We start from the raw sequence: 18,871 nt of genomic DNA on the forward strand, positions 1-18,871 counted from the left end.
ATATATATATATATATATATATTATATATATATATATATAGCAAAAAAAAGGGAAAGTTGTGCTCAACCACTAAATTTTAAACCATTAGGCGGGGGTGCAATGAGGTTGTGACCACGAAATACATAGAAACAACAACAAGAGATCCTCTGCACTCACCCATTATCAATATATAGAACATTAAGACATTCGGTGCATTTAAGCTACTAAGAAATGCCCTTCCCTTTAAGCAAAACAGGGATTGTTTGTCCATATATTGCAATATACTTCAAGCTGGCCAACTGCGTCAAAGTCATCCCTTTTGACCAGTTCCTACACTGACTTATGCGATTCATTAAGAATTCTACTGCTTCAATATACATTTAGCCAAGGGACTAAGTTTTACCTGCAACTTACTTGCTTTCAAGGTTAAAACCCCCATATGGTTGCCCTTTTATTGGCTCCACTGGGATCACCTGACTGCACCGAATGTCTTAATGTTCTATATATTGATAATGGGTGAGTGCAGAGGATCTCTTGTTGTTGTTTCTATGTATTTCGTGGTCACAACCTCATTGCACCCCCGCCTAATGGTTTAAAATTTAGTGGTTGAGCACAACTTTCCCTTTTTTTGCTATAGCTTATACAGGAGCAGTGGCCAGCTCCTTGTTGTAGCTCCCACCCCTCCCAGCTGCAGTCAGGTGATCCCAGTGGAGCCAATAAAAGGGCAACCATATGGGGGTTTTAAGAATCTTAGTTGCAGTACCACTTGTCACCACTTTCAGCCATTTCTTTCCAAGGGAAACAGTGGGGCCGATGCACTAAAGTGCGATAATACGTGTGCTACTTATAGCGTGCGTTAAAAATTTTATTGCGTCTTAATTTTCGCGACTTTTCGCACGATTCACTATTAGCACACTTGCGCTATTTTACGCACGATACTGCATGCGATATTTTTGTCGCGATAAATGATGTGCGCAGTATTTTTCGCATGCACGCTAATTATCGCAAGCGCTAATTGTCGCAACATTACGCACGCGGCAATCGGCAGCATAAAACTGGCGACATTTTGCCCTGGGACAGCACAGAAGTGCTAGAGAGGTGCTGTATAAATGTTTATTTGCCAAAAAAAAACCCCAAAAAACAATAAAAATATAAGTAAGAAAAAAAAAGAAGTGCTAGAGATAATAAAATAGGGGGGGGAATTAAGAATATTTAGCCAAATACTTAGGGGTCCGTTTGCTAAAGTGGCATAAATTAAGTGGGAGATTTTAGACACAGAATAAATGGCAAATATGTTATGGGCACTTTATTAAACGGGAACAAATATAATATTGCAATTATTCTGTCAACAAAACATTGGATTGGCAGTTATCACACTCGCCAGAAAATACGCTATGTACTAATTAACGCAAGTTTTACTATTCAGCAAAATGGGCTAAAGACAAAATTGTTGGCAGAATATTTGCAAAAATGTAACCCATATAGCATATTGATGCTGTTACTGATAAATGTAAGAGTGTAGGAGAAACTACATGAAAGTATAGAATACCATATCACGGAAGGAAAAATAATTAGACATTAACCAGTTCAAAAGTAGAAAAATAAAAACTTTTATTTTAACAATTAAAGAGAAAAAAATAGGGAAAAAAAACTGGGAACGATAAAACTTAGGGCTTGCTGCCCTTGAGTTCTCATATGTCCCTCCTCATGTGGGCCATTTCCCCCTGGAGCTGGGCCAGCTTGGCCTTGATGTTCTCCAGGTCCTCCTGCATTGACCGGCGTGATGGTCCCTCGTCGGCAGAGAACCTGGTGCCCAGCACTTGGCCTGGGGTGAGTCCGGGGCCTGGGGGGAGAACTCAAGGGCTTGGGGGGAAACTAGGGGAGGAATGAAGGGGGGGAGTGTCCGGGGCCTCGGGGGCCTCTGGTGCTGGGGCCTCGGGGGCCGCTGGTGCTGCCACTGGGGCCTGGGGGGCCTGGGGGGCCTGGGGGGCCTGGGGTTGTGCCTCTGGAGGGAGAAGAGGCGCCACATCTATCTGGAGTTCTGTGAGATAGTATTGCAAGATGTTATTTAAATCTATTATACATATATATATATACATTCATACACAGAGGGCCACCATCATAAATAACGGGGCCCCTCACAAGAACATTTTTTGGGCCTCCCACACCCTCCCCCTGTGAACCCTCACATCAATACAAAAGACACACAAACATTGTTAGCCAGGGCCCCCTAAAACATTTGTGGCCCTTCCCCAAGTGACTCACACTATGGGCAGCTCCCTGCTGCTTCCCCCCTGCTTTAAACTTATTTATGCATATGTATTTGAAAATAGATGTGTGTATATATATATATATTTAAATTCCCTCTTCATTGTGAACTTTATTGTGTGTTTTTGAAAAAACATGCATATATACATATATATTATATATATATATATAGAATATACATTTCTTACATTTGTACTTTTAGTTCAAATTACTTGCTAAATCTTTTAAGAAACGTATTGTGTAAAACCATATTAAAGAACAACAATTACCTTCAGCAATTTCTGCTATTTCATCAAAGTTCCTGTGCTTCAGGTCCGACCAAATTCGCTGGGGCAGGCGGAGGTCCATTTCCAGGTTGAAGCCCCTGCGCAACCCGTCTATTAGGTCGCGCAGGATAGCTCTCTTCCTTTCATGGACCCCTATGGGCCCCAGCGTCAGCCTGTCATACCCTGAGCGCAGGATGAACTCTATAATAAAGCGCCTCTCCCCCGTTAGCAGCTCAGAAACCCCAGGCATGATGCTCTCAGTTTGGTGACAGCAGGCTCAATGACACAAAATGGCCCCAAGTCGCACATGTCACGAGATTACAAAATCGCTACAAAATGTCCGCAAGTCGCGACATTACAAAGTCGCGACAAAGAAATCGCCAAAATATACCTAGTAATGTATTTTGTGCGACTAAATATTTACCGCTACAGTACTGCATATTATGGCGACTAAATATTTACCGCTATAGTACTGTATATTATGGCGACTAAATATTTACCGCTATAATACTATATATTATGGCGACTAAATATTTACCGCTATAGTACTGTATATTATGGCAACTAAATATTTACCACTATAGTACTGTATATTATGGCGACTAAATATTTACCGCTATAGTAGTGAAATTCCATACATGCCAAGACTTTAGTAAAATTTGTTAAAAAAACACATACTTGAATAAATAACACTGCTAAGTCCATATTTTATTGCCAAAAACTCATTTACTGTACTTTTCTATAATTTATCGCCTGCCTGAAGTAGGTGTTAATTTTCGCATAGACCAATGCGATATTTAGCGCGCCTAAGTGTTTGTGAATCATGCGACCGTATTCTTTTCAGCGCAAAAATTAACGCATGCGATATGGCGACTTAACGCACGTGATAATACTATAGTGAATCACACGCTAATTATTGCGTCTATTTTAACGCAAAAAAGCGTGCGATAAATTTTATCGCACTTTAGTGAATCAGCCCCAGTGTCTGTAAGTGATTTGTACTATACATAGGGCCAGATTCACTAAAGTATGGATCCGAATCACGAAATCCGATCATTTCTGATGATCGCAAATGTCACGAAAATTCTTTTTGTTTGAATACGAAAATTTCGTACTTACAATGCGAAAGTTTCAAAATTTTCGTATTGAAACAATTGTTTGCGAATGGTGATCCGATAGTCACAAAATTTTCGTATCTGAACGATTGTAAACGGCGGGAAAACCATTCTGACTTTGAACCTTCAGTGCATGATTTTGGAAGCCTTCCATGGGACTCAATGGCACTCTGCAGGTCCAACCTGGCCCAAGGAAAGTCACAATACCGAAGCCAGAATGAATCCAAAACTTTTGTACTCGTTGTGACAAATATGATTTTGTTGGGCAAATTGTCGCAAAGTACGAAAACGTGGCGCAAATTTTTGAAAAAATCCCAACAAATACGCACAGCTCTAAAAACTTAGAAAAAATAAGATTTTTTTTTTTATTCATACTCAATCGTACTTTGATAAATGGGCCCCATAAGGTTATTTTTTTAAATGTAATAACTTGGACAAGAAGTTTCTTTGAAATATATCACCCAGAGTTTCTGATTGGATGGTGTACCATGTTATTCCTTGTAACAAATTACAATGACTGCTAGATGTAGAAATGTGCAGTTACAGGTCATGACTGACGCATAAAACAGATTAGCAGTATTTAAAAGTTGCAGTATTGCTTCCTCAAAGCTGGTCAGTGTTGCCATCTGGGCTAATCTACACTGTTATATAATGAAGCAGATTTGCTGGGATTTTAATTGAATGGCAAAGTGTTTTTTAATGTTGCTACTAAACAATATGTAACAAAATCATTATTGTTCTGCATTAAGAACAACTGAACTAATAATTTCAGAATACAATCCTCAGATACAGCAATTCTGATTTATATAGGTAGTGTAATGTAGTTAAAGCTGTATCACTATAACTACAAATCATCATCAAACAAAGACTTAAGAGCAGTTCACCAACACAAAAAAACAAAACAGAGATGCCAAAACCTAAATTTCACAGCAATGCATCAATGGAGTCATAGGAAGGTATAATTTGTTGCCATTAAGGCATTTTTAGCTCTGCAATAGCATATACATTCGCCTGTCTTAGGGTGATGAAATACGCATTAATACAAGATTAGTCACCTGTCTTCTCTAATGTGGGCTACTAATAGAGATGTAGCGAACCTCAGAAAAAAGTGCCAAAAAGTGCGAACTTTTGCGAACTTTTCGAACCCCATAGACTTCAATGAGAAGGCGAACTTTAAAACCTAGAAAAGCCAGTTGTTTAAAGGGTGCCACGACCTGGACAGTGGCATGCAGGAGGGGGATCAAGGGCAAAAATTTCTCTGAAAAATACGTTGTTGACACAGCGTTGCGTTTTGTGCTGTAAAGGGCAGAAATCACACTACATTTCTAAACTTGTATAATAAACTACTTTTACAAGGACTATTGGGTTACAGCAGATGAGATCAGCAGGACAGCTGCCCCCAGCAGCTACATACAGAGCAGTAGAAAGTAGATTACTAGTCAGCAAAGCTACCTAAACTGCCCCTCAAACCCCTGCACAGCTCTCTCCCAATGCTAACTCAACAAGCACACACAGGCAGAATGTAAAATGGCTGCTGGGCTTCGGTTTATATATGGAAGGGAGTGGTCCGGGAGTGGTCCAGGAGGGAGAGCTGCCTGATTGGCTGCCATGTATCTGCTGGCTCTGGGGTGAGAGGTCAAAATTTGGTTCCAGCTAAGGCGAACCCAAAATTGCGAACATCGCTAAAAGTTCGCGAACTTGCGAACACCCGATTTTCGTGCGAATTAGTTCTCCGGCGAACAGTTCGCTACATCTATAGCTACTAATCTTTTCTAGTGATGAGTGAATCTGTCCCGTTTCAAAAAATTGGCGAAATAAATTTGATGCGGCCACACATATTTTTTATGTGACCGCAACCTTTCTTGACTCATAACAATGAGAAATGAGAAATGTTTTCGTGGTGGATTTCGCCTGAAATTTTGCGGAACAATCCAGTGACGGTGAAATGCAGATATTCACTGTGAATCCATGCCTGCTGGGAAAATTCGCTCATCATTAATCTTTTTTACGTTGGGAAAAAATACACATTGGCTTTGCAAAGTAGCCCAAAGTTGGCTCTCAAGGAAACTTCTGGCTACTTCACAAAACCAAATTACATATATGTTTTTCCACCAGTGATTTACATTATTGCCAGTTGGAAAATTTTGTGTTAGAGGGGGTTTATGGCATTAGACTAATTTCCACATCTGTCATAGTCTTAAGCTGGCCATACACGCACCGATAATATCGTACGAAACCTCGTGTATGGCAAGTCGACCGATATCTCAGGATGCGAAAGATCTAAAATTGCCACGTGTGTGGCCACCTTTAGAGAAGCTCCTTTACACTATGCTATAAAAAAGGCTCCAGTGTTGCCAATTTCTTCCAAACATGGCATCCAAACAAGGGTGCAAGGGACAGATAATAATAATGATGTATGCATTTTTTCCAGAATATAATAGAGACTTAAACTGTAAGTTCCACTGGGGCAAGGACAAATATGAATGATGTAAAATGTCTGTATAGCACTGTGTTGTCCCTATATAAATAAAAAATAATAGAAATGAATGGGAAATGATGTCAGTGTTTAGCATGACAGTTGTCGATTGGTTGAGGAACAATGACACATATGAATTTGGTATTAGTGAATTAATTGATTATGCTAATTATTATTAATAATCATTTGAATCTACCCTGATAATTTAGTTTTATTGCAATTTTGCTTCAACAAATCCACAAGATGTATAGTACAAAACTGAGTTGACCCCAAAACTCTTGTATAGGTGAGAGGAGAAAGAGAAGCCAGAGGACTGGGCAGAAAATAATAAATAGAGGGACTATGTGGAAAAAAGTAGAGTTCTGTGAAATGGAACGAGGTGTGGGTTGAACACTAAAGAGAGTAGTACTGAGGCAGGGAAGCAAGAAAGATGCTAGTCACTGGTGGCTCGTATACAGTATTGTATATAGGAGAGGGGATAAAGGTATGAGACCTGTTATAGAGATTGCTTGGAACCTAAGGTTTTCCTGATAAGGTGTCAGGCTTACCGATAGCAGGAACTAGATATGCTGAGGAGGACTGCCCTTACAGCTCCCCACTGGTACTCCCAAGCTGCGGATGAGAGAAAGAGAAGTGGGGCAAGGTATGGGAGCCCAGAAAGGTCCCATGAGGGTCTATGCTGAGCAGATCAATGCAGGCGGTGGTGCGGCTAGGTGGAGATCAGCGCTGAGCACCTATGATAATCGAATCCAGGCCAAGGGTCAGCAACGGGAATCACGGTCAAAGTACAGAGAAGGATGATCCACAGAGTAGACGATCAGACCAAGGGTCAGCAACAGTGGACAGATAAACAGGCAAAGTACAGCAGAGGATTTCCAAAAGAATTGTCAGGCAGGCAAAAGTTCAGCAACAGTAGACAACAGGCAAAGTACAGCAGAGGGTTTCTAAAGAGTGGTCAGGCAGGCGAAGGGTCAATAACAATAGGCAACATTCAAAATGCATAAACAGCTAGGCAAAACAATGTCCGAGCACTTACCCTAAGCAGAAGCCGGTCTAAATAGTGCTCTACTGCCTGTGTCACAACGTCTGTGCCCAAAACCACATCATTCTGCGACAACCAGGCTATTGCGTATGCTCGCATGTTGGAACGCACGGCCATCTTGGACCGAAGCGAGGAGGATCGGCGCATCACTGGAGAGAGACAGGTGAGTCCCTGACATAAGGGGTCTTGGCATAATTTGGATCTCCATACCTTAAGTCTACTAAAACATGCCATACCTTAAGTCTACTAAAATATTATTTCAACTTTGATTAAACCTAGTAAGATTGTTTTGCCTTCAATAATGATTAATTCTATCTTAGTTGGGATCAATAACAAGGTACTGTATTATTATTACAGAGAAAAAGGAAATTATTTTTAAAACATTCAAAATTTGCTTGGTAATGGTTTCTAGATAACAGATCCCATACCTGTCCTTTCAAGATTGGTCGGTCGGTTTTATACAATTCATTTGATATTTCGCACTTATACTTTCCTGTGTAGTTGACGGATTGCCATGGGGTTTTCACACAAAGTGCAGTATACATGCTTAAATAGGTGACTTTTTTAAAAGATGGCAATGCATCTTATATACTGACTGTGGCACATAATGAGAGTGAGATAGAAATGGGTTTAAAGTTTGATATTTTGCTAATCCTCATCTCACATTATAACTTCCTATACAAACATAAAATCTGCAGCTCTGCATTGTATATCCGGAATTTGCTTCCTTTCTGCATTTTACAAAGCCACAGGTTCCAGGCTTAGACTACCTCGATGATAATTTCAAGTTTCCAAGTTTCAAGTTTCAAGTTTTATTGTCATATACAAATAACAATGAAGCATCATTACCGTAATGAAATTTTTTTGACCCGTGTTCCTCCCAACTTTACATAGACAAAAAAAAAAAAAAAAAAAAACCCCAAATATTAAATATAATAAAAGTGTGCAATAAAGTATTTACAATAAAATTGTAATTGTCTTAAAAAATAATTGCCTTAAACATACTTAAACATACTAAACACATCCTAAATAATCCCTTTATTCTTACTGGAAGGTTTTTTTGTAGGTTATTTGAGCTTTTCACTTATGCATGCTGATAATGTAGAATATATTTAATCTAGATAGGGAAGTTTGAGAACAAACTTCATGTTGGTTTGAAAAATAGTCATTGAATGAAATCTGATTGGCTGTTGTTAGCTTTACCCAGGTTTTCTAACCTTGGGCCACAGTTATATAGTAAAATCCACTGTACAAAGTTTAGGGACCCTGGTTTAAACAGTGTCTGAATGGCAGCAATTTACATTTCCCCACTGAAAGTCAATGAGTGACATCTGATTGGTGGCTGGTGACTTTTTTTCTAACCTGGAACTGCAGTTACCCAGTAACTCTGTAAAGGTTATGGTCCCTAAGATTAATAGTTAAAGAATGGCAGCAGTTTAAATTTAAACCAATAAAAGTGAATAGGTGAACTGTCATTGGTGGGTGTGCCCACTTTTTCTAATCTCGAGGCAGTCACCCATTGCAACTGTGCAAGTTTGGGCACCCTGGCATAAATAATGTCAGAATGACAGCATTTTAAATTCAAACCAATGAAATTCAATACATGAAATTTGATAGGCTGTTAGTGGCCCAACCCCCTTTTACTATTTTTGAACTGCGGTCCCCCGGTGACCAACTCTGCAAAGTTAGGGACTCAGTGTAAAAATTGTGGGACTGACAGCATTTTACATTTCACCATTGAAAGTAAATAGGTGAAATGTGATTGGCTGTAAGTGGCCCTACCCACTTTTTTAACTTTGAACCACAAATACACAGTGACTAACTTTGCAAGGTTTAACAAGGTTTAACAACCTTGGAATTAATACTTAAATAATGGCATCAGTTTAATGAAATTTAATGGGTGGAAACAGATTTTTATCTGTAGTCCCCCAGTGACCAACTGTGAAAAGTTTGGGGACATTGGCATTAAATGTGCAAAACTTTCCCCACTGAAATCAATGAAATAAATCTGATTGGATGTCTGTGGCTCCACCCACTTTTTATACTTTAATGAGTTAGACAGAGTTAACTAGTATCTATTAATATCTGCCTTCACCATCACCAAACTGCATCTCCAACCATACACCCCTAACCCAGGCTTTTCTTTGTCTCACCAGGTATGTTTGCTTCCATCCACTTTCCTGACTTGCACCCCCTTTTCCACTGCTGGTTCATTTTAAATGTATGTTTGCTGCCATCCACTTTCCTGACTTGCACCCCCTCTTTCTCCCACACCTCCCGGACCACTGGACGCGGTGGGGGAGTTGGAATTCTCCTCTCCTCCCGTTGCCGGTTCGCACCTATTCCTATTCCCCCAGCTTTTTTGTTTAATTCATTTGAGGTGCATGCCATTCAGATCTTCCATCCTCTCTCTGTAAGGGTGGCTGTCATTTACAGACCCCCCGTCAGCCTCCTCCCCTGCTACATTCCTCTCTGATTTTGAAACCTGGCTCTCCTTTTTCCTCTCTACTGAAGGCCCTGCAATCATCCTTGGGGACTTCAACTCCCACATTGATGACCTCTCGCAACCCTGGCCCTCACGTTTTCTACGCCTAACCTCCTCTTTTGAGCTCCAGCAGTGGACAAATGCTCAGACTCATAAGGATGGCCACTTTCTGGACTTAGTCTTTACCAAAAATCTGTCCCTTTCTGATTTTAACAGTGTCCCCTTTCCCTTCTCTGACCATCACCTCGTTACATTTTCTGTCTCTCACTCTCCTTCCCAACCTGCTCCTTCCCCCGCTGTATTAATTAGAAACACACGTGACATAGATCTCCCGGCCTTAGCTTGCTCTTTCAGGTCCAGTCTCTCCTCCTTTAATGAGTTGTCTGACCCTGATACCCTGGTTTGCAAGTACAACAGAATACTAGCCTCCACCATTGATTCATTTGCACCCCTTCAGCCTAAGCGCACTCGGGTGCAAAACCCCCACCCCTGGCTGAATGTGCAGACCAAATTCCTACGCTCCTGTGCGAGGTCTGCGGAACGTATGTGGAGGAAATCCCGTACGCAAGCAGACTTTGTCCACTATAAATTCCTATTAGCCTGCCTAAATTCTGCCCTGTCGAAGGCTAAACAGGAATACTACAACACCCTCATAAACAGAAATAAATCCAACCCAAAACGCCTATTTTCCATATTCAATACCCTTCTGCGTCCCTCGCAGACTCCATCACCTGCCTTTATGCACTCTACCGATTGCCTCCAAAATCTTAGAGCGCATTGTCTTCTCCCGTATAACTAACTTCCTTAATGCACATAATTTACTGGATGCGCTGCAATCTGGCTTTCGGCCTGCACACTCTACTGAGACAGCGTTGTTCAGAGTTACGAATGATCTTCAGGTTGCCAAAGCCAGTGGTCACTTTTCTGTACTAATCCTCCTAGATCTATCGGCTGCGTTTGATACGGTTGACCACTCCCTCCTAATGCAAATTCTGCATTACACCACTGTCAAAACCTGTCACTTTTTCTTACGCAATATTGCCAAAATCCATCCCTTTCTTTCTACTGTAACAGCTAGGCTGCTCATGCACGCGCTCATCCTATCCCGACTTGACTACTGTAACCTGCTGCTAACCGGCCTCCCTAACTCCCATCTTTCACCCCTACAGTCTATATTAAACACCGCTGCCAGAATTCTCCTCCTCTCATCCAGGAGAGTTCAGGCCCTTCCCCTGCTAAAGGACTTATCGTGGCTTCCTATTAAACAAAGAATAGTTTACAAACTCCTTCTCTTAACCTTCAAAGCCCTCCATTCCTCTGCTCCTCACTACATCTCTTCCCTTGTGTCTCCGTATGTTCCTGGCCGACTCCTTCGCTCCTCGCAGAGCAACCGTTTGGTTGCGCCCCCAACAACTACAGCTGTTTCCCGCCTTAAACCCTTCTGCCTTGCTGCCACTTACATTTGGAATTCCCTCCCTGATTTCCTCCGGAGAGAATCCTCCCTCAGTCTTTTTAAAACTAAACTTAAAGACTACCTTTTGGAGCACTCGCCCAGCACCTGATCTGGGAACTGGCACTTATACTGTAAGGTCACCCACTGTGACCTACAGCACCTACATTTGCCCATTTGTGTCTGTTAGTTACCCCTCCCATATAGATTGTAAGCTCTACGGGGCAGGGACCTCCTTCATCTTGTGTTTCTGACTCTTATTGCAACTACACCTTGTATTTATTTGTATTTATTGTTGTACTTTGTATTTATCCATTATCTTTAACCCCCTGTCTGTATTAATGAATTCTACTGTACAGCGCTGCGTACATTCGTAGTGCTTTATAAATAAAGATATACATACATACATACATTTTTAGACCTTGAATTATTGTCACCCAATAACTAGTTTAGGGATCCTAATGTAAATAGTATAAGAATGGCAGCATTTTAAATTTAAACCAAAAAAATTAAATAGATGAAATCTGATTGGCTGTTGGTGGTTCCAACCACTTTTTCAAACCTAAAAATGCACTTCCCTAGTGACTAACTGTGAAGACTTTGGTTACCCTGGTATTAATACTGTGAGAATGGAAGCAGATAGAATTAAAAGTCAATAGGTAAAATCTGATTGACTGTTGGGGGCTCCACCCACTTTTTCTAACCTTAATCCACAGTTACCTAGTGACAAACTCTGCAAAGTTTGGGGACCTTAATATTAATATATAAAGAATTGCAGCAGTTTAAATTTAAACCAGTGAAAGTCTATAAGTGTTGTTGGCTCCGCCCACTTTTCTAGACTTGGAATGTAGTCACCCAGCGACAAACCATTCAAAGTTTGGGAACCCTGGCATTAAACCAATAAAATTAAATAGTTGAAATCGGATTGGCTGTTGGTGGCTACGCCTACTTACTGTGAGAATGGCACCAGGTTGAATTTCCTCCACTGAAAATCAAAAGGTAAAATCTGATTGGCTGTTCATAGTCCCACCCACTTTTGGGCATCCAGCAAATATCATATTTTCATTCAGGTTGGCCCTATGACTATGTGATTCAAGTTTGGTGAGTGTAGCCTCAAAGCTGAAAAATTGGCTGCAGTTTAAATTTCCTCATTAAAGTCAATAGGTGAAATTTGATTGGCTGTTGTTGGCTCCTCCTACTTTGGGTCATCCAAAAATGTCCCTGTTTTATTCAGGGTGACCCCATGATTGTTATTCAAGTTTGGGGAGTGTAGCTTCAAAACTATAACTGCTGGCAGCAGCGTGAAAATATTCCCTGTCAAAAAAAAAATTGGGGTCTTTGGAGCGGAGCCACAAAAAAACGGGGGGGGGGGGGGGCAGGATCGCTTACAAAAGCACAAGAAAACTGCTCCACTATAGGACAAAGAAGTGTGGAGAGTCTGGGTGTTGTACCCCTAAAACTTTAGGAGGGGAAGCATTTAGAAAATCGGTGGTGCTAAGTATAAGAAGGAAAGAAAAAGAAGATTAAGAAACGGAAGTTAATCAAATAATTGATGCTCATTAATGCTCATTTTTATTATACTGACAGAAGAATTTATTGGGCCTGCAATGTTAGACAGATGTTAACACCACACTATTGCACACTTAAAAATAAATTATATCAGGTAAAAGGAAATGGTGCAATTCAGCTAAGTGTGACACCGATTAACATTAGGCCTGTGCCGTGAACTAAGCTTTTTCTCCACCTAACCTTCTGTAAACAACCTCCCATCAAACCACACGTTGCATCACTCAGGCTTGTCATCGCTGCACCTCCAGATTTAGCCACCTCTTCATCCCTTGGTGACATCAGTCTGTTCTTTAATCTCACCCATGTGCTGCCCTGCTGGCTCTGTTATAAATAAACCCCCCTGTTCCACGTGTTTTGTGGGAGAGAAAGAAAGACACTATCGGCTAGCAAACCAAGTACAATATCTTAGGACATAGTCCAACAAGTCAGAACAACCAAGAGCTATTACCATAAACAATTTTATGCACACAGATGCAAACTCCAAGGGTGAAGTAAGAAATATTTTTACTTTAAAATGATGCCTTTCTCTGGATCAACTAGCAGTAAGGCAGGTTTTATTTAGACATAAAAGGTTGAACTTTTATGGACGTGTGTCTTTTTTCAGTCTAACTTACTATATTCCTATGTAATGTTGACTCTAAATGCATGTACATGTTAGTGTCAATTAATTACACAAAACTGAGAATGAGCATTCATGAAAAAAAAAGCAAAGTAAGATCCACTATTTCAAGTTATCAATGCAGTAACATTAAGAAGAATTATTATTTAGACAATGGTGACATACAGTTAAGGTAACATACCTGTGTCATTCATTTATAAAGAAGAGACATTCTATATAAGGATATATCAAGGAATATACTAACATTATAGCAGAACCAGAGAAGTTAAATTCTCATGTTTCTAATCCCCACGTTTCTAATCTGTATCTGAAGGTACCCCAAACAAGAATAAAAAATTGGAGACCACACCTTAATTACAGTTAACCACAGTTTCCAGTGCCACCTCCATATTACTGGACTTTACATGTTAATGGGGGAGGGCAGATGAGTATCTGACTGCAGAATGCATGGTATAAATTCCTGGGCCATGATGCCACGTGTTATTTTTTGATTATGACCACCACCCCACTGCTCTTACCACCACACACCTCCCACTTTGTTCTATTGCCTTCTATACTGTAACAGAAAGAGGCTCCCTTTCTGTTAGTTTTGAGGGAGACAGGGACATCAGTTTGGTTCTAGAACTGTGAGAAGTGAAGCTGCCCCAGACACAGCCAGGTATAAAAATAGACTAAGGCTGCTGCCATCTGCTAGAAACCCGACACTCCTCTAAGCTTGGATTTCTACTTTCCTGGGATAGCGGCACCCATTACCATGTCTTTCTCCCCTAACTCAAATTGAACCTAAAATCTGTAGGGGGCAAACTTGTTAATTTCCCCCCTTGGAGTTAACTGACTGCACCTTCAGGAATATAAAGAAATAATGAGAGCTTGACCCTGGACTCAGCTCTTTGACATTTGGCAAACAGGTAAGGCAAAGTGGCATAATGAAAACTGGTTACATACTTTAAACCGGACAATTTATTAACACTTTACTGGCATTGTATATATGAAATGTATAACCAATGTTCCAACTTTGTTAGATATATATCTGTTTATAGCAAACAAAGTACCTTTAGTGCTATCTATTCCTTAATTTTTAAGATGACATAGATCTTATCTTCTTTGTATAACATTACATTCTGAAGTACATTTATACCTCATTACAGTACAAAGAAAAATCTGTATCATTAGGCAATAGGAAAAGAGACTATATATTGAACTAATATGACAAAAATACACTCTATAACAAAAAAAAATATTTTATGCAAAAGGCAGAATATTGAGGAACTTCAGGTAAGCCTCAAATCTTTTTAATGATGCAAAATATATACGTTCTGTGTTTTTAAACAGCATGAATAAAACTATTAGGTAAGCATATATTGGTGCTTTGAGCTTGCCAAAATATTAGTCAAGGCCAAAATGGTAGCTGAAAATAGCTGCTAGAGCACATAAGACATCCTGCTTAAACATGAACAAGAAATGAGGTCCATACTCTTTCCATGCCTCCAGTTTCTGTGCCTGTCAATTCTGTCATTGCCTTTTCTTGCACAGTATGTCTCAAGCATCTTGCCTTATCTCCCTTCTTTCAATTCTGTATTTTTCACATTATTTTTCTCCTTACTAAACCCCCATAAAGATAGCATTTATATTGGAGAGACAGCAGATTTAGGGTTATCTCAAACACTTTCATTGGGTGAATGGAAGATAAATTCATCTCACATTACTTCATAGACCCAAAACAGGTGCAACAAAGATTAAAATTCTGATAATATACAGAAAAGATAATTTACTAGTTCAGGCTAAGATAAGTCCAGAGAAACAAAGAAACTAGGGTGTTTAATTCAGCCTAGGAGTCCAAACTAGTTGTAGTCCCCGTGCTGCATTTTATCAGGCACATGGTCGTGAGGTCCTGGGTATATCATATCAACCTGAAATTTTGCTGAAATTTTTCAACAACAGTCTTGAAAACTTCTTTATTTCTGTTAAGTTTTTGGTAATAGTGCTTAAAACTAATACATAATACATGATTTGCATGCCTAAATGGCTTAAAAATATTCACTACTTGTTATCTAATTTAGTCCTTATTTTTTATAGTCATAAGGTCAAAACCTGCTTGTTGGGGCACTGTCTCAAATTAAAACTCCTCAAGGGGTACCACATTCCCTTTTAAAGTCCTATGTTTATATTAGGTTCTACTAAAATGTTACCTGAGCAGCCAACCTCAGACGGTAAACTGCAGGGGAAGCATATGCTGAAATAAATGGCAGGGACACCAAATGCCATCTGAGATCAATTTAAAACACCTGTGTCATTGTATGCATGTATATAATGTAAATCATACCCTCACATATAGTACAAAAATTAAAAACATTCTTTATAGGGAAACACTGCATGTGTGCAGCAACTAGATTAACATGGCCACCTTCTGACTACAGACGTAGAAATATTCCTACAGGTCATGGACAGTGACTTTAGGTGAACAGAATGAATCAGTCATTATTGCACATGAAAGGGGTATTTCACCTTTAAGTGAACTTTTAGTATGTTATAGAATGGCCTATACCTAGCAACATTTTAAGAGGTCTTCATTTTTTAATTTTTATGGTTTTTAAATTATTTGCCTTCTTTTTGTGATTCTTTCAAGCTTACACTGACCACAGGAGCCAAAAATCAGTTGCTCTGTGAGGCTACAATTTTATTGTTATTGTTAATTTTTATTACTTATCTTTCTATTTAGGCCTATCTGTTCATAATCCCATCTCACTTTCAAACCACTGCCTGGTTGCTAGGTTAAACTGGACCCTAGCAACCAGATAGCAGCTGAAATTCCAAACTGGATAGCCGCTGAACAAAAAGCTAAATAACTTAAAAACCACAAATAATAAAAAATGAAGGCCAATTGCAAATTGTCTCAGAATAACTACATTATACAAAAGTTGACAATAAACATACCGATAAAATCGTGTGGGCTCCAAATTATCGTCCCAAAAATTTACCTTCCATGGCAATCGGCTGTTAAGTTTAGTTAATTTTGCCTGCCTTATGAACATTTTGCACACGTATTATGTATTGGACGATATCCTTGGGGACTACAATGTAAATCACTTTTGTACGATTGGTGTCTGCCAACTATTGCATGTTCGTCCGATTTATATTTCAAGGCTTTTATCCTACAATTTCAGTCTGAATGTTAGTTTCAGATCATTGCATTTAAACGTACAGCCGTACAGTTTGACGGGAGAAGACTAGAATCCGAACATATATGGCCACCTTAAATGTTAATTTAAAAGCGAACTACCCCTTTAATACATTTCCTTGTATTATATAGCACTAAGACATACTGTATATGCAGATTACCTCCATGATCCATTGGAGCCTACAATCTAATATCCATTTCACATTCACACACAGCAGGGCCAATTTTATTAAAAGTGAGTTAACTTGCCTGCATTTTTGTGAGAGCAAATCTTTGGAGCCACAGGAAAAACATATTAATGTCTTGCAGATAGTGCCCTAGCTTGAATTGAACACAGGACTTGAGTACTGTGAGACAACAGTGCTACCACTGAATCAATGTACAAATAATCTAATTATGTATACATCATTTGTCCCCCCCAACCTGTGATGAAAGTTCTGGAAACCTAAGATTACATTCGCCTATTGCTCACATGCTACAGTTCCAGGAGGAATGAATCATTTTATATACAGTATTTTTATGTCCATGTAATCTTGCATTTGACTTTGTTTTAGCAACAGACAAACCAGCTATGGGACAGTGACATATTGGATGCCACTGAATTTGAGGCACATCCATTATGTCAACATATACCTGGGCAACAATCATTATGGTGATGCATATACTTAGTTACATAGTTACATAGGGTTGAAAAAAGACCAGAGTCCATCAAGTTCAACCCATCCAAGTAAACTCAGCACACACAACCCACACCTACCAATCTATACACTCACATACATAAACTATATATATAACAACCACTAATACTAACTGTAGATATTAGTATCACAATAGCCTTGGATATTCTGATTGTTCAAAAACTCATCCAGGCCCCTCTTAAATGCATTAACAGAATCTGCCATTACCACATCTCTAGGAAGGGCATTCCACAACCTCACTGCCCTCACCGTGAAAAACCACCTACGCTGCTTCAAATGGAAGCTCTGTTCCTCTAAAGGGGTGACCTCTGGTGTGTTGAGTGTTTTTATGGGAAAAAAGAACATCCCCTATCTGCCTATAATCCCCTCTAATGTAATTGTACAGAGTAATCATGTCCCCTCGCAAGCGCCTCTTTTCCAGAGAAAACAACCCCAACCTCGACAGTCTAACCTCATAGTTTAAATCTTCCATACCCTTAACCAGTTTAGTTGCACGTCTCTGCACTCTCTCCAGCACATTAATATCCTTCTTAAGGACTGGAGCCCAAAACTGCACTGCATACTCAAGGTGAGGCCTTACCAAGGACCTATAAAAGGGCAATATTATGTTTTCATCCCTTGAGTCAAGGGATAACTTTATTTGCTTTAGTAGCCACAGAATGACACTGCCTGGAATTAGACAACTTGTTATCTACAAAAACCCCTAGATCCTTCTCCATTAAGGATACCCCCAACAAACTACCATTCAGTAGATACTTTGCATTTATATTATTTTTACCAAAGTGCATAACTTTGCACTTATCAACATTGAACCTTATTTTCCAGTTTGCTGCCCAGTTTTCCAATTTTTTCAAATCGCTCTGCAAAGCAGCAGCATCCTGCATGGAACTTATAATTTTGCACAATTTAGTGTCATCAGCAAAAATAGAAACAGTACTGTCTATGCCCACCTCCAGGTCATTAATAAACAAGTTAAAAAGCAAAGGACTGACCCCTGCGGTACTCCACTAACCACACTGGTCCAATTAGAAAATGTTCCATTTACCAGCACTCTTTGTAATCTATCCTTCAGCCAGTTCTCTATCCAATTACAAATATCATGTTCTAGGCCAATATTCCTCAATTTGATCATTAACCTTCTGTGAGGTACTGTATCAAACGCTTTAGCAAAGTCCAAGTAGATGACATCAACTGCCATTCCAGACTACTGATGTCAGACTAACAGGCCTATAGTTTTCAGGCTGAGAATGGGATCCCTTTTTAAATAACAGCACCGCATTAGCAATTCGCCAGTCTTTCGGCACCATGCCAGACCTCAATGAATCCTGAAAAATTAAGTGAAGAGGCTTGGCAATCACAGCGCTCAGCTCATTTAATACCCTGGGATGAATCCCATCCGGTCCTGGACCTTTGTTTACCTTTACATGTTCAAGTCTCTTTTGAATTTCCTCCCAAGTGACCCATGCGTCAGTAGCTAAATTACTAGAACTGGGCATATTAAAAGGGAAGCCTTCATTAGCTGGCTCCGATGTATAGACAGATGAAAAATAAGAGTTCAAAATTTCTGCTTTTTTCCCGTTCTCATCAACCAACTTACCCCCCCGTGATAATAAGGTTCCCACCCCTTCTTGCTTCATTTTTTTACTATTCACATAACTAAAACATAATTTTGGATTTATTTTACTCCTAGCTGCAATATCCCTTTCCATCTCTATTTAAGCTTGC

At 39.7% G+C, this 18,871-nt stretch overlaps 1 protein-coding gene across 2 annotated transcripts in view; it reads left to right on the forward strand.

The window, feature by feature from the left end:
- The first annotated feature begins 13,801 nt into the window (after positions 1-13,801).
- c10orf71 (chromosome 10 open reading frame 71) overlaps positions 13,802-18,871 on the forward strand; it is a 39,969-nt gene continuing 34,899 nt past the window's right edge. For both annotated transcript variants that reach the window (XM_004915912.4, XM_004915913.4), the window contains exon 1: positions 13,802-14,178. The gene's annotated coding sequence lies outside the window, so the exon portion shown is untranslated. The remainder of the gene's footprint in view (positions 14,179-18,871) is intronic.

This window comes from Xenopus tropicalis, chromosome 7 (assembly GCF_000004195.4).
Source record: "Xenopus tropicalis strain Nigerian chromosome 7, UCB_Xtro_10.0, whole genome shotgun sequence".
Lineage (NCBI taxonomy): Eukaryota > Metazoa > Chordata > Amphibia > Anura > Pipidae > Xenopus > Xenopus tropicalis.